The 12,742-nt window shown below is 41.6% G+C and overlaps 1 pseudogene; it reads left to right on the top strand.

Annotated features, from left to right (window-relative positions):
* The first annotated feature begins 9,381 nt into the window (after positions 1-9,381).
* LOC128654839 (uncharacterized) lies at positions 9,382-9,500 on the top strand (annotated as a pseudogene).
* The last annotated feature ends 3,242 nt before the right edge of the window (positions 9,501-12,742 follow it).

Genomic DNA, 12,742 nt, shown 5'->3' with positions numbered 1-12,742 from the left:
CAATAGCGATCCAATTGCTCCAGCCAGAACAGATGCAATTCAGCAGATAAGCAGCTCAGGTGTCAATGCACAAATCACACAACCTCTTGTAAACAAACAAGTATGGGGCCCATCACAGTCCCCTCTATTAAGATCAGTGAAAGAAAAGGCTTCAGCTGGATTAAATGTATCCGCAAACCCATACTATCCCTCAGCATTCAATTCCTATTACCCAAGTGATCTTCAGGCACCTCCAGTAACAAAGACTGAAAGGTTAGAGATGTCTGAGTTTGCAAGGTATATGATTCGACGTGAGCTTACTAATACATTAAGGCTCTTAAGCTAGCTAATTCTTTTATTACTGATGCCGCTTTTCAAATTGCTAAATTAGCGGCAAAAAATGCAGGATTTGCTATTTTAGCACGTAGAGCATTGTGGCTCAAATCTTGGTCTGCTGATGTGTCAGCAAAACATAAGCTTTTAGCTATTCCCTTTAAAGGTAAGACCCTTTTTGAGCCAGATTTGAAGGAGATCATTTCTGATATTACAGGAGGTAAGGGCCAAGCCCTACCTCAGGATAGGTCGGTTAAAATGAGGGGTAAACGGAATAATTTTTGTTCCTTTCAGAACTTTAAAGGAGGACCCCCCGCTTCTTCTTCCATAAAGCAGCATGAAGGGGTGGCCCCCGATCCGGGACCGGATCTAGTAGGGGGCAGACTTTCTTTCTTTTCTCAGGCTTGGGCAAGAGATGTTCAGGATTCCTGGGCAATAGAAATAGTGACCCACGGTTATCAATAGGAATTCAAGGATTTTCTCCCAAGAGGGAGATTTCATCTTTCAAAATTATCTGCAAACCAGATAAAGAGAGAGGCGTTCTTATGCTGTGTAAAATACCTTTTTACTATGGGAGTAATCTGTCCTGTTCCAAAATTGGGACAGGGGTTTTACTCAAACTTATTTGTGGTCCCCAAAAAAGAGGGAACGTTCAGACCCATTTTGGACCTCAAGTGTCTAAACAAATTTCTAAGAGTTCCATCATTCAAGATGGAGACAATTCGAAAGATTTTGCCAATGATCCAGGAGGGTCAATATATGACTACCGTGGATTTGAAGGATGCTTACCTTCATATTCCAATCCACAAAGATCATCAGTTTCTAAAGTTTGCCTTCTTGGACAAACATTATCAGTTTGGCTCTTCCTTTAGGGTTGGCCACAGCACCCAGAATCTTCACAAAAGTTCTATGGTCTCTTTTGGTGGTTCTCAGACCACAAGGGATAGTGGTGGCGCCTTACCTGGACGATATTCTGATTCAGGCGTCAACATATCATCTGACAAAATCTCACATGGACACAGTGTTGTCTTTTCTGAGAACTCACGGCTGGAAGGTGAACATAGAGAAGAGTTCACTTGTTCCACAGACAAGGGTTCCTTTCTTGGGAACGCTGATAGACTCGGTAGCCATGAAAGTATTTTTGACGGAGGTCAGAAAATCAAAGATTTTGAATACTTGCCAAGCACTTCTGTCCATTCCTCGGCCATCAGTGGCTCAGTGTATGGAGGTAATCGGATTAATGGTAGCGGCAATGGACATTGTTCCGTTTGCTCGCTTTCATCTCAGACCACTGCAACTGTGCATGCTCGGTCAGTGGAATGGGGGGTATTCGGATTTATCTCCAAAGATAATTCTGGATCAAGAGACCAGAAGCTCTCTTCTTTGGTGGTTGTCGCCAGATCATCTGTCCCAGGGGACTTGTTTCCGCAGACCCTCGTGGGTGATAGTGACAACAGATGCCAGCCTTCTGGGCTGGGGTGCAGTTTTGAACTCCCTGAAGGCTCAGGGTGTTTGGACTCAGATGGAGTCTCTACTTCCAATCAATATTCTGGAACTGAGGGCAATATTCAATGCGCTTCAGGTGTGGCCTCAGTTCAGTCTTTTTGTCAGGCTCTATCTAGAATTAAGCCTGTAATTTAGACCTATTACTCCTCCCTGGAGTTTGAATTTAGTTCTTTGAGTTCTGCAAGGGGTTCCGTTTGAACCTATGCATTCCATAGATATTAAACTATTATCTTGGAAAGTTATGTTTTTGGTTGCTATTTCTTCTGCTTCATGAGTTTCTGAGCTTTCAGCATTACAGTGTGATTCGCCTTATCTCATATTTCATTCTGATAAGGTGGTTTTACGTACCAAACCTGGGTTTTTTCCTAAGGTTGTTTCAAATAAGAATATTAATCAGGAAATTGTTGTTCCTTCCTTGTGTCCTAATCCTTCTAAGAAGGAGCGTCTGTTACATAACTTGGACGTGGTCCGTGCCTTAAAGTTTTACTTACAGGCAACTAAGGATTTCCGTTAATCATCTTCATTATTCATTGTTTATTCTGGAAAGTGTAGGGGTCAGAAAGCTATGGCTACCTCTTTCTTTTTGGCTGAGAAGCATCATCCGCCTGGCATATGAGACTTCTGGACAGCAGCCTCCTGATAGAATTACGGCTCATTCTACTAGGGCTGTGGCTTCCACATGGGCTTTTAAAAACGATGCATCTGTGGAACAAATTTGTAAGGCTGCGACTTGGTGATCCCTTCACACTTTTTCCAAATTTTACAAATTTGATACTTTTGCCTCTTCTGAGGCTATCTTTGGGAGAAAGGTTCTTCAAGCAGTGGTGCCTTCCGTTTAGGTTCCTGTCTTGTCCCTCCCTTTCATCCGTGTGCTATTGCTTTGGTATTGGTTTCCCACAAGTAAGGATGAAATCCGTGGACTCGTCATATCTTTGTAAAAGAAAACTAAATTTATGCTTACCTGATAAATTACTTTCTTTTACGATATGACGAGTCCACGGCCCACCCTGTTCTTTTTAAGACAGTTTTTCTTTATATTTTTTGTAAACTTCAGTCACCTCTGCACCTTTTAGCCTTTCCTTTTTCTCTTCCTATACCTTCGGCCGAATGACTGAGGGTGGAGGGGAAGGGGAGGGGCTATATATACAGCTCTGCTGTGGTGCACTTTGACACTTCCTGTTAGCAGGAGGTTAATATCCAACAAGTAAGGATGAAATCCGTGGACTCGTCATATCGTAAAAGAAATAAATTTATCAGGTAAGCATAAATTTAGTTTTCTAAGGAATGGAATAAGCCAGGTACTTCATTTATTCCTTCTTCAAGGTTTAAAAAATTGTATCCTTTACCAGCAATTTCTATAGAATTTTGGGGAAAAGTCCCCAAAATTGATGGGGCTATTTCTACTCTTGCTAAATGTACCACTATTCCTATGGAAGATAGTACTTCCTTTAAGGATCCCTTAGATAGGAAGCTTGAATCTTATCTACTGAAAGCCTATTTATATTCAGGTCATCTTCTCAGACCTGCAATTTCTTTGTCTGTTGCGGCTGCATCAACTTTTTGGTTGGAAAATTTAGCACAACAAGAATTGGTTCTCAGTTGGATTCTATTATTTCAACTGTTACTGGGGGAAAGAGGTTTTTTTATCCTGAGGCAGAAAAACTCCAAGGGTAAATCTAAGGCTTCTAACCGTTTTCATTCCTTTCCTCAAAATAAGGAACAAAAATCTAATCCTTCCCACAAGGAATCTGTTTCCAATTGGAAGCCTTCCTCAAATTGGAATAAATCCAAGTCATTTAAGAAACCAAAGTCAGCCCCTAAGTCCGCATGAAGGTGCGGCCCTCATTCTAGCTCAGCTGGTAGGGGGCAGATTAAGGTTTTTCAAGGATGTTTGGGCGAATTCTGTCCAAAATCAATGGATTCAGAGCATTGTCTCTCAAGGGTATCGAATAGGATTCAGAGTAAGACCTCCTGTGAGAAGATGTTTTCTCTCACGCATCCCAGCAAATCCAGTAAAAGCTCAGGCTTTCCTGAAGTGTGTTTCAGACCTGTAGTTGTCAGGGGTTATTATGCCGGTACCTTTTCAGGAACAAGGTCTGGGGTTTTATTCAAATCTATTCATTGTCTCAAAGAAGGAAAATTCATTCAGATCAGTTCTGTATCTGAAAATTTCGAATCGTTATGTAAGAGTACCAACTTTCAAGATGGTGACTATAAGGTCTATTCTGCCTTTTGTTCAGCGAGGACATATGTCCACAATAGACTTGCAGGATACCTTCATATTCCGATTCATCCAGAACATTATCAGTTCCTGAGATTCTCTTTTCTAGACGAGCATTACCAATTTGTTGCTCTTCCATTTGGCATAGCAACAGCTCCAAGAATCTTTTCAAAGGTTCTCGGTGCCCTACTCTATGTAATGAGAGAGCAGGGTATTGCGGTGTTTCCTTATTTGGACGATATCTTGGTACTAGCTCAGTCTTTACATTCTGCAGAATCTCACACAAATAAACTAGTGTTGTTTCTTCGAAAACATGGTGAGGATCAATTTACCAAAAAGTTTCTCGATTCCTCAGACAAGGGTCACCTTTTTAGGTTTCCAGATAGATTCAGTCTCCATGACTGTCTCTAACAGACAAGAGACATTTGAAATTGGTTGCAGCCTGTCGGCACCTTCAGTCTCAGTCATTCCCTTCAGTGGCTATGTGCATGGAAGTTTTAGGCCTCATGACTGCAGCATCGGACACAATTCATTTTGCTCATTTTCACATGAGACCCCTCCAGCTTTGTATGCTGAATCAATGGTGCAGGGATTATACAAAGATATCACAATTAATATCCTTAAATCCCAATGTTCGACACTCTCTGACGTGGTGGTTAAATCACCAGCGTTTAGTTCAAGGGGCTGTTTTTGTTCAGCCAACCTGGACTGTGATAACTACAGATGCAAGTCTTTCAGGTTGGGGAGCTGTTTGGTGATCTCTGACAGCACAAGGGGTTTGGAAATCTCAAGAGGCAAGATTATGAATCAATATTTTAGAACTCCGTGCAATTCTCAGAGCTCTTCAGTTTTGGCCTCTGTTGAAGAGAGAACCGTTCATTTGCTTTCAGAACAGACAATATCACAACTGTGGCATATGTCAATCATCAGGGTGGGACTCACAGTCCCCAAGCCATGAAATAAGTATCTTGAATACTTGCTTGGGCGGAATCCAGCTCCTGTCTAATCTATGCGGTGCATATCTCAGGTGTAGACAATTGTGAGGCGGATTATCTCAGCCGTCAGACTTTACATCCGGGGAGTGGTCTCTCCATCCAGATGTGTTTTCTCAGATTGTTCAGATGTGGGGTCTCCCAGAAATAGATCTCATGGCCTCTCATCTAAACAAGAAACTTCCCAGATACCTCTCCAGGGATGTTTAGGCGGAAGCAGTGGATGCGCTGAACCTTCCATGGTTTTATCAACCTGCTTACATCTTTCTGCCTCTAGTTCTTCTTCCAAGAGTGATCTCCAAAATCATCACGGAACAATCGTTTGTGTTGCTAGTGGCTCCAGCATGGCCACACAGGTTTTGGTATGCAGATCTTGTTCGGATGTCCAGTTGCCAACCTTGGCCACTTCCGTTAAGGCCGGACCTACTGTCTCAAGGTCCATTTTTCCATCAGGATCTCAAATTATTAAATTTGAAGGTATGGAAATTGAACGCTTAGTTCTAAGTCATAGAGATTTCTCTGACTCAGTGATTAATACTATGTTACAAGCTCGTAAATCTGTTTCTAGAAAGATTTATTATCGAGTTTGGAAGACTTACATTTCATGGTGTTCTTCTCATAAATTCTCTTGGCATTCTTTCAGAATTCCTAGAATTTTACAGTTTCTTCAGGATGGTTTGGATAAAGGTTTGTCAGCAAGTTCATTGATGGGACACATCTCTGCTCCTTCTGTTTTATTTCACAGAAATATTGCTAAACTTCCTGATAATTCACGATTTTGGACAGGCTTTAGTTCGTATTAAGCCTGTCATTAAATCAATTTCTCCTCTGAGTCTTAATTTGGTTTTGAAGGCGTTACAGGCTCCTCCATTTGAGCCTATGCATCCTTTGGACATTAAACTACTTTCTTGGAAAGTGTTGTTCCTTTTGGCTATCTCTTCTGCTAGAAGAGTTTCTGCTCTTTCTTGTGAATCTCCTTTTCTGATTTTTCATCAGGATAAGGCAGTTTTGCGGACTTCATTTCTATTTTTACCTAAAGTTGTGAATTCTAACAACATTAGTAGAGAAATTGTTGTCCCTTGCTTGTGTCCTAATCCTAAGAATTCTTTGTAAAGATCCTTACATTCTTTGGATGTGGTACGAGCTTTGAAATATTATGTTAAAGCTACTAAAGATTTCAGGAAGACTTCTAGTCTATTTGTTATATTTTCGGGTCCTAGGATAGGTCAGAAAGCTTCTGCTATTTCCTTGGCTTCTTGGTTAAAGCTTTTGATTCATTCAGCTTATTTGGAGTCGGGTAAGACCCCGCCTCAGAGAAATACAGCTCATTCTACTAGATCAGTCTCCACTTCGTGGGCTTTTAAGAATGAAGCTTCAGTTGATCAGATTTGCAAAGCAGCAACTTGGTCCTCTTTGCATACATTTACTAAATTCTACCGTTTTGATGTATTTGCTTCTTCAGAAGCAGTTTTTGGTAGAAAAGTTCTTCAGGCAGCTGTTTCAATTTGATTCTTCTGCTGATGTTTTAAGTTTTTCTTGTCATCAAAGAATAAACTTATAATTTGGGTTGTGGATTATTTTTTCAGTGAAAAATGGCTGTTTTTTATTTTATCCCTCCCTCTCTAGTGACTCTTGCGTTGAGTTCCACATCTTGGGTATTGATATCCCATACGTCACTAGCTCATGGACTCTTGCCAATTACATGAAAGAAAACATAATTTATTTAAGAACTTACCTGATAAATTAATTTCTTTCATATTGGCAAGAGTCCATGAGACCCACCCTTTTTTTTTTTTTTTTTTTAAAGGAGCTTTATTTGAAAAATAAAGATACAAACATACAAGCATCACAACAATGCCTCATCTGGTTACATCATACATTCTCAACAATGAGATCTGTAGTTCTCGGCTGACTATATAAGTCCAAAGTGATCTAATTCAAATAATCAGTGTGCGAGAAATTGTCCGAGATACAAGGCTCCTGTTTTCCACATTTTCTTAGATTTTCTTGCTGCATGTGGACTATTAAAACAATCCAAACTATTGAAATAACACGTACAATATAGTGCTCCGTAGAGCAGATACAACTTAAATATAACTGTATAGAACCGCACAGTAGTATCAGATAAAGATGATTTACCACAGGTGGCTAATACATCCTATAAGAAGAGAAAAGAAAAGAAGAAGAAAGGGGGGAAAAAGGGGGGTGGGGGCAGGAGAAGAAGGGAGGTAAGGCTCCAGCAGCTGGGGGAAGGAGGGGGGGAATAAGGGAAGGAGGCAGGGCACCAGCGATTGGGGACCAATTCCATAATGGTTCAAACCACTCGGGTTTCACCATCGTTCCAGAGTTGGGGCATAGTGATACCTTTCTAAGCTTAACAGGTTATGCACCCCCTGTCTCCACTCCGAAGTCAGGGGGTTTTGGAGACCCACCCTTTTTATGGTGGTTATGTTTTTTTGTATAAGGCACAATTATTTCCAAATTCCTTTGATGCTTTTTACTCCTTTCTTAATCACCCCACTACTTGGCTATTCGTTAAACTGAATTGTGGGTGTGGTGAGGGGTGTATTTATAGGCATTTTGAGGTTTGGGAAACTTTGCCCCTCCTGGTAGGATTGTATATCCCATACGTCACTAGCTCATGGACTCTTGCCAATATGAAAGAAATGAATTTGTCAGGTAAGTTCTTACATAAATTATGTTTTTTCTATAAGTCACTATTTGAACAAGGGTGAAAAATGTAAAGGTTTTTTTTCATGAAGATAGAGCTGTTTCTTGAAAAATCCATCTGCTCTGCCTTGATTTTTTTTTTTAAAGTCTCTCTGCTGGCAATATATTGTTTTATATATTATTTTTTTTATTAATTCTGCTAATTATATATGTTGTTCCTCGCTGGATCTCTTGAAGTCAGATATAGTGCATTGACCATGAGCCTTTGTCTCCTAGGATGATGCTGTTTAGGCAATGCCACAGCTTTCTCCTTTTACCTTCCAAGCCTCTATGGCATCACATGCAGTGCCCTGCGGTTCCTCTATCTCCTGGAGGAGTGTATTTGCCTACAGATTTTGCAGTTCAGGTATCCTCTGCAGTATCTGCGACTGTCTGTTTTTTTCCTTACCTACAGGGAAAATGCAAGAGGACATTTAAAGTTCAGATGTAAGGTTTCTGCTCCATTTTCTGCTACGTAGTTCGTCCTCTATCCTAAGTTGGTGAGGAGGATTCACCGATAGTTTCTGAGGGTAAAATCTCAGATTTGGACAGTACAGAAGCTTCACACTTCAGATGTATGCTTACTACACTACACACTTTGTGTACTGTTTTATAGGAGGTTTTAGCTACTTGGACGACATCGATATCCCTGTCGTTGTCAACCTTTGGAAGTTTTCTAAACTTGATTATTTCTATGATGTTCTTTACTTTGAGGAAATGTTTATAGACGTGCTTTGGAAATTTTCACAGGTGTAGGAGAAGCTAGGGATACCTTTCTCCCTGTCTCCTGTCCTTTAAAGGATTTTCCTGTTGCTGACTCCATTAAAATGCCTGGTGTCCTAGGTAGAAGGGAGCTTTTCTACTATGGCTCAGAGAACTTTGATTCCTATGGAGGGTAGCTTCTCCATTACGGATCCATGGATAAGAAGCTGGAGGTTTAATTGTTCATTTAGAGCAATGTCTTGTCTTATTAGACTTGCAGTACTGCTGCCGGGCATTGTGGCTGAAATCTTTGGTCAGCTGAGAAGCCTTACCTGTGCTTTAGTGGTACAGCCTAGGCTTTATAGTTCTGCAGTTGCAGATTAAATTATGTTTCCTCCAAATCCACACTTCTAGTGTCTCCTTTTAAGGATGAGATCTTGTTTGGGTCATGCCTTTTCGAGTCCAGTTTTTCCTGCCAGGGGCAGATTTCTCTTTTTAGAGTATCTGCAATCCAAGTAGGATGAGAGGTATTTCTTGAACTTGATTCAGGGTCTTCCCAAACTGGGACTGGAACTGTCTCTCCCAGAGATGAACAGGATATAGGTATTTACCTCAAGTATCTCAGATTCTGACCTTCAAAGTAGTATCCTTTCTCCTTTGGTTCAAGAGGGCCTGTTCATAATGAATTTAGACCTGAGAGATTTATTGTTCCCTTGATCAGAACCTTCTCTAGTTTTCTGAGTTTGCGCCATCCAAGTCAGACCTTTAGATCTTGGGATATTTCAAGTGTGTTTTTTCTGGACAATATATGATTCAGGTATCATCCTGACTTCGAGCAAACTCTCTTTTAAGAAATCTTGTCTGATCTTCTTTTCCAGGGATGAGAAATGAATCTGGAGAAGAGTTCCCTTGTTCCATCCACAACAGTGATTTATTTGGGACTACCGCCACAATACCCTGAAAGCACCCGATTTTGTTTGATCTCGGAAGTTATGCAGGGTCAGGTCTGGTCAGTACCTGGATGGGAGACCAACTGGGAACACCAGGTGCGGTATGCATGGACCTTATTTGATTCTCTAGCTAGGAGATGTCTATTGGATTTATTCCTTTTTCCCCACTCTGCAGTCTACTGTCTGGCCAACAGCAAGCTCTAGTGGCTGGTGGATAGCTTGGCCATCTTGCAACCAGGAGGTTGGGAGTTTGGATTTAGCTGCAGTTGATTTTTCTTCATTTTTCTGTGACTCGGTGTATGGAGGGAATTGGTCTGATGGTATTCCATGGACATCATTCCTTTTGCTATTTTCCATGACATGGAGAACTTTTGGATTTGTCTTAAAGGATAGATTTACATCAGGCGACAAGAGACTTTTCTCCTGTAGTATTTTTCCAGGAATATCTATCTCTGGGCGAGTGCTTCTGGAGATATTCCTGGGTGATTTAACCATGGATGCCAACCTGCTGGGCTGGTAAGCTGTCTGGGTCTTCTTTAAGGATTATGGACTCAGAAGTGTCTGCTCTCCTCTTTAACATCTTGGAGTTGAGAGCGATTCGCAATGCTCTAATGACTTGGCCTCAGTCGTCCCTAGCTTGGTTCCAGTCGGACAATATCTCCTCAAGAGTTTATCAACCACTAAGGAGGAACTGGGGGTTCCTTAGCCATGTAGAAGGTGACTTGGATTGTTTAGTGGGCAGAAGCTCACATTTGCTGTTGGTCATCCACTTTCCAGGGGTGGACAATTGAGTCAGACTTCTAAACAGACTGATAATTCATCCCAGGGAGTGAGCATCTCCATCCGGAGGTGTTCTCTAGGTAAACCCTCACATGGGGGTTCCAGGAGGTTGCTTCTGTGGGCGTTTCAACAGAACGACAAGTTTCAAAGGTGCGGTTCATGGTCATGTGATCCACAGACCGTCCTGATAGATGTTCTGACATTTTTCTTGGATTTCAGTCTTGCATACCTTTTGCCTCTGTTTGTTCTCTTTCCATGAGTCATTACTTAAAATCACTGCTGCTCTCAACTGTGAATACATTAGCCCCTGTGTGGCCTCGCAGGATCTGGTATGCAGACCTAGTGGAAATATCATCTCTTCACCTTGGAGACTACCTCTGAGGAAGGACTTCTGATTCTTGGTCCTTTCCTTCATCTAAATCTCTGAAGCTGAATGCTTCTGAGTCGGTCATTGAGACTAGGACTCGGGCTCGCATGCGAGTTTTTAGAAAGATTTGCTATAAGACATGGCATAAATATTGTTATTGGTGTGAATCTCTTGGAGTAGAGTCTGGATTCCTATATTTTTTTTATCCTTTCTCCAGGGTGGTCTGGAGAAGGGTTTATCATTCAGTACCCTGAAGGGTCAGTTTTCTGCATTGTCTATCTTGCTACATAAGCGTCTGGCGGACGTGCCAGATGTGCAATATTTTTGTCAGACACTGCTGGTCAGCATCAGGCCAGTGTTTAAGTCGGTTGCTCCCCCTTCGGGGTTTACTCTTGTTCTTAAAATTTTGCAGTAGGCTCTGTTTGAGCCTTTACTTCCCATAGATATCAAGTTATCTTGGAAGGTTTTGTTTCTTATTGCTATCTTTTCTGCTCAGAGAGTCCCAGAGCTCTCAGTTTTGCAGTGTGATTTGCCTTATCTTATCTTTGATGCCTTCAAGGCAGTTATTCGTACTAGTTAGGTTTTCTTCCTAAGTGGTTTCATATAGATATATTAATCAGGAAACTGTTGTTCCTTCTCTGTCCTTATCCTTCATCTCATAAGGAACATTTTTTGCACAACTTTGATGTTTTGCGTGCTTTTATTTTCTATCTACAGGTGACTATTGTTGCCAGTTTGTTTGTTTCTCTGGGAAACATAAAGGTCAGAAAGCTTCAGCGACTTCTTTCTCTTTGGTTGAGTAGTATAATGCGTTTGGTTTATGAGACTGCTGGACAGCAGCCTTCTGAGAGAATTTCAGCTCATTTCACTAGGGCTGTCACTTCTTCTTGGGCTTTCAAGAAGGAAGTTTCTGTAGAACAGATTTGCAAGGCTGTAACTTGGTCCTCTCTGCATACTTTTTCCAAATTTTATATTTTTGTCTCAGCTGAGGTTTCTTTTTGGAGAGAGGTTCTTCATGCAGTGGTGCCTTCTGTTTAGGTTACCTGTCTTGTCCCTCCATAATCCTCTGTGTCCTCAAGCTTGGGTATTGATTCCCACTAGTAATTGATGATTCCGTGGACTCACCATATCTTAGGAAAGAAAACATAATTTATGCTTACCTGATAAATTTATTTATTTCCAGATATGGTGAGTCCACCATTTTAAGACATTCATTTTTAACTAAAACCTCAGGCACCTCTACACCTTTGTGTTATCTTCTTTTTTCATTTCCCCTCAGCTGAATGACTGGGGGTTATGGGTAAGGGAAGTGACATATATAGCAGCTTTGCTGTGGTGCTCTTTGCCTCCTCCTGCTGGCCAGGAGTGATATTCCCACTAGTAATTGATGATTCCGTGGACTCACCGTATCCGGAAATAAATACATTTATCAGGTAAGCATAAATTATGTGTTATCTTTTTTGCTGTGTGTGGTGCTGCAGTTTTATCTCCTTGGGTGTTAATTTTACTGTTCTGCACAGAATACTGGTCTTTGAATTAGTGTTTGACTACAATTTGCGGTAATTGGTGTGAGGCACCTGTTTGAATTCTTTTTCACTATGGCCACTACAAAAGGGAAAACTCAAACACTGAAGGACTATATCTCCAAGTTTCAAGCTAAAAAAGACATAATCGGGGGGGCAGAGCCTGGCCATGAGGATGAATGGCTGCTCACTAAATGAGCTCTGATACCCTAAGTGCTTCCACAGCTATACAATGCAATTAAAATAGATCCAAAACCTACTTATCTAACAGCTTATGATATCAGGGAGTAGCTACACCAGTTTGAGACTACATCAAACCCATCCCATGCTGCACGGAGTATCTGGGCCTGCTGGAGCGTGTCACCTAATGAGCAACTTGCAAGCTCGATATAGGGTAACTGACCCTGACGAGGTATAAAGAGACGGCATGGGGTGAGGGCAGAGAGGGCACAGTGAGGTACAGAGAGTGTAGGGGTGTGGGTAGAGAGAGGGTACAGAGAGTGCAGGGGGTGAGGGTAGAGAGGGCACAGAGTGCAGAGATTGAAGGCACAGTGAGGTACAGAGATGGCAGGGGCTGAGGGCACAGTGAGGTACAGAGAGACGTCAGGGAGTGAGGGCAGAGAGTTCACAGTGAGGTACAGAGAGAGAGTGCAAAGGGTGAGGGCACGGTGAGGTGCAGA

This window comes from Bombina bombina, chromosome 3 (genome assembly GCF_027579735.1).
Source record: "Bombina bombina isolate aBomBom1 chromosome 3, aBomBom1.pri, whole genome shotgun sequence".
NCBI classification, from domain to species: Eukaryota; Metazoa; Chordata; class Amphibia; order Anura; family Bombinatoridae; genus Bombina; species Bombina bombina.
Note: the sequence above shows the minus strand (reverse complement) of the source record. Positions and strands in the feature narration are given on the sequence as shown.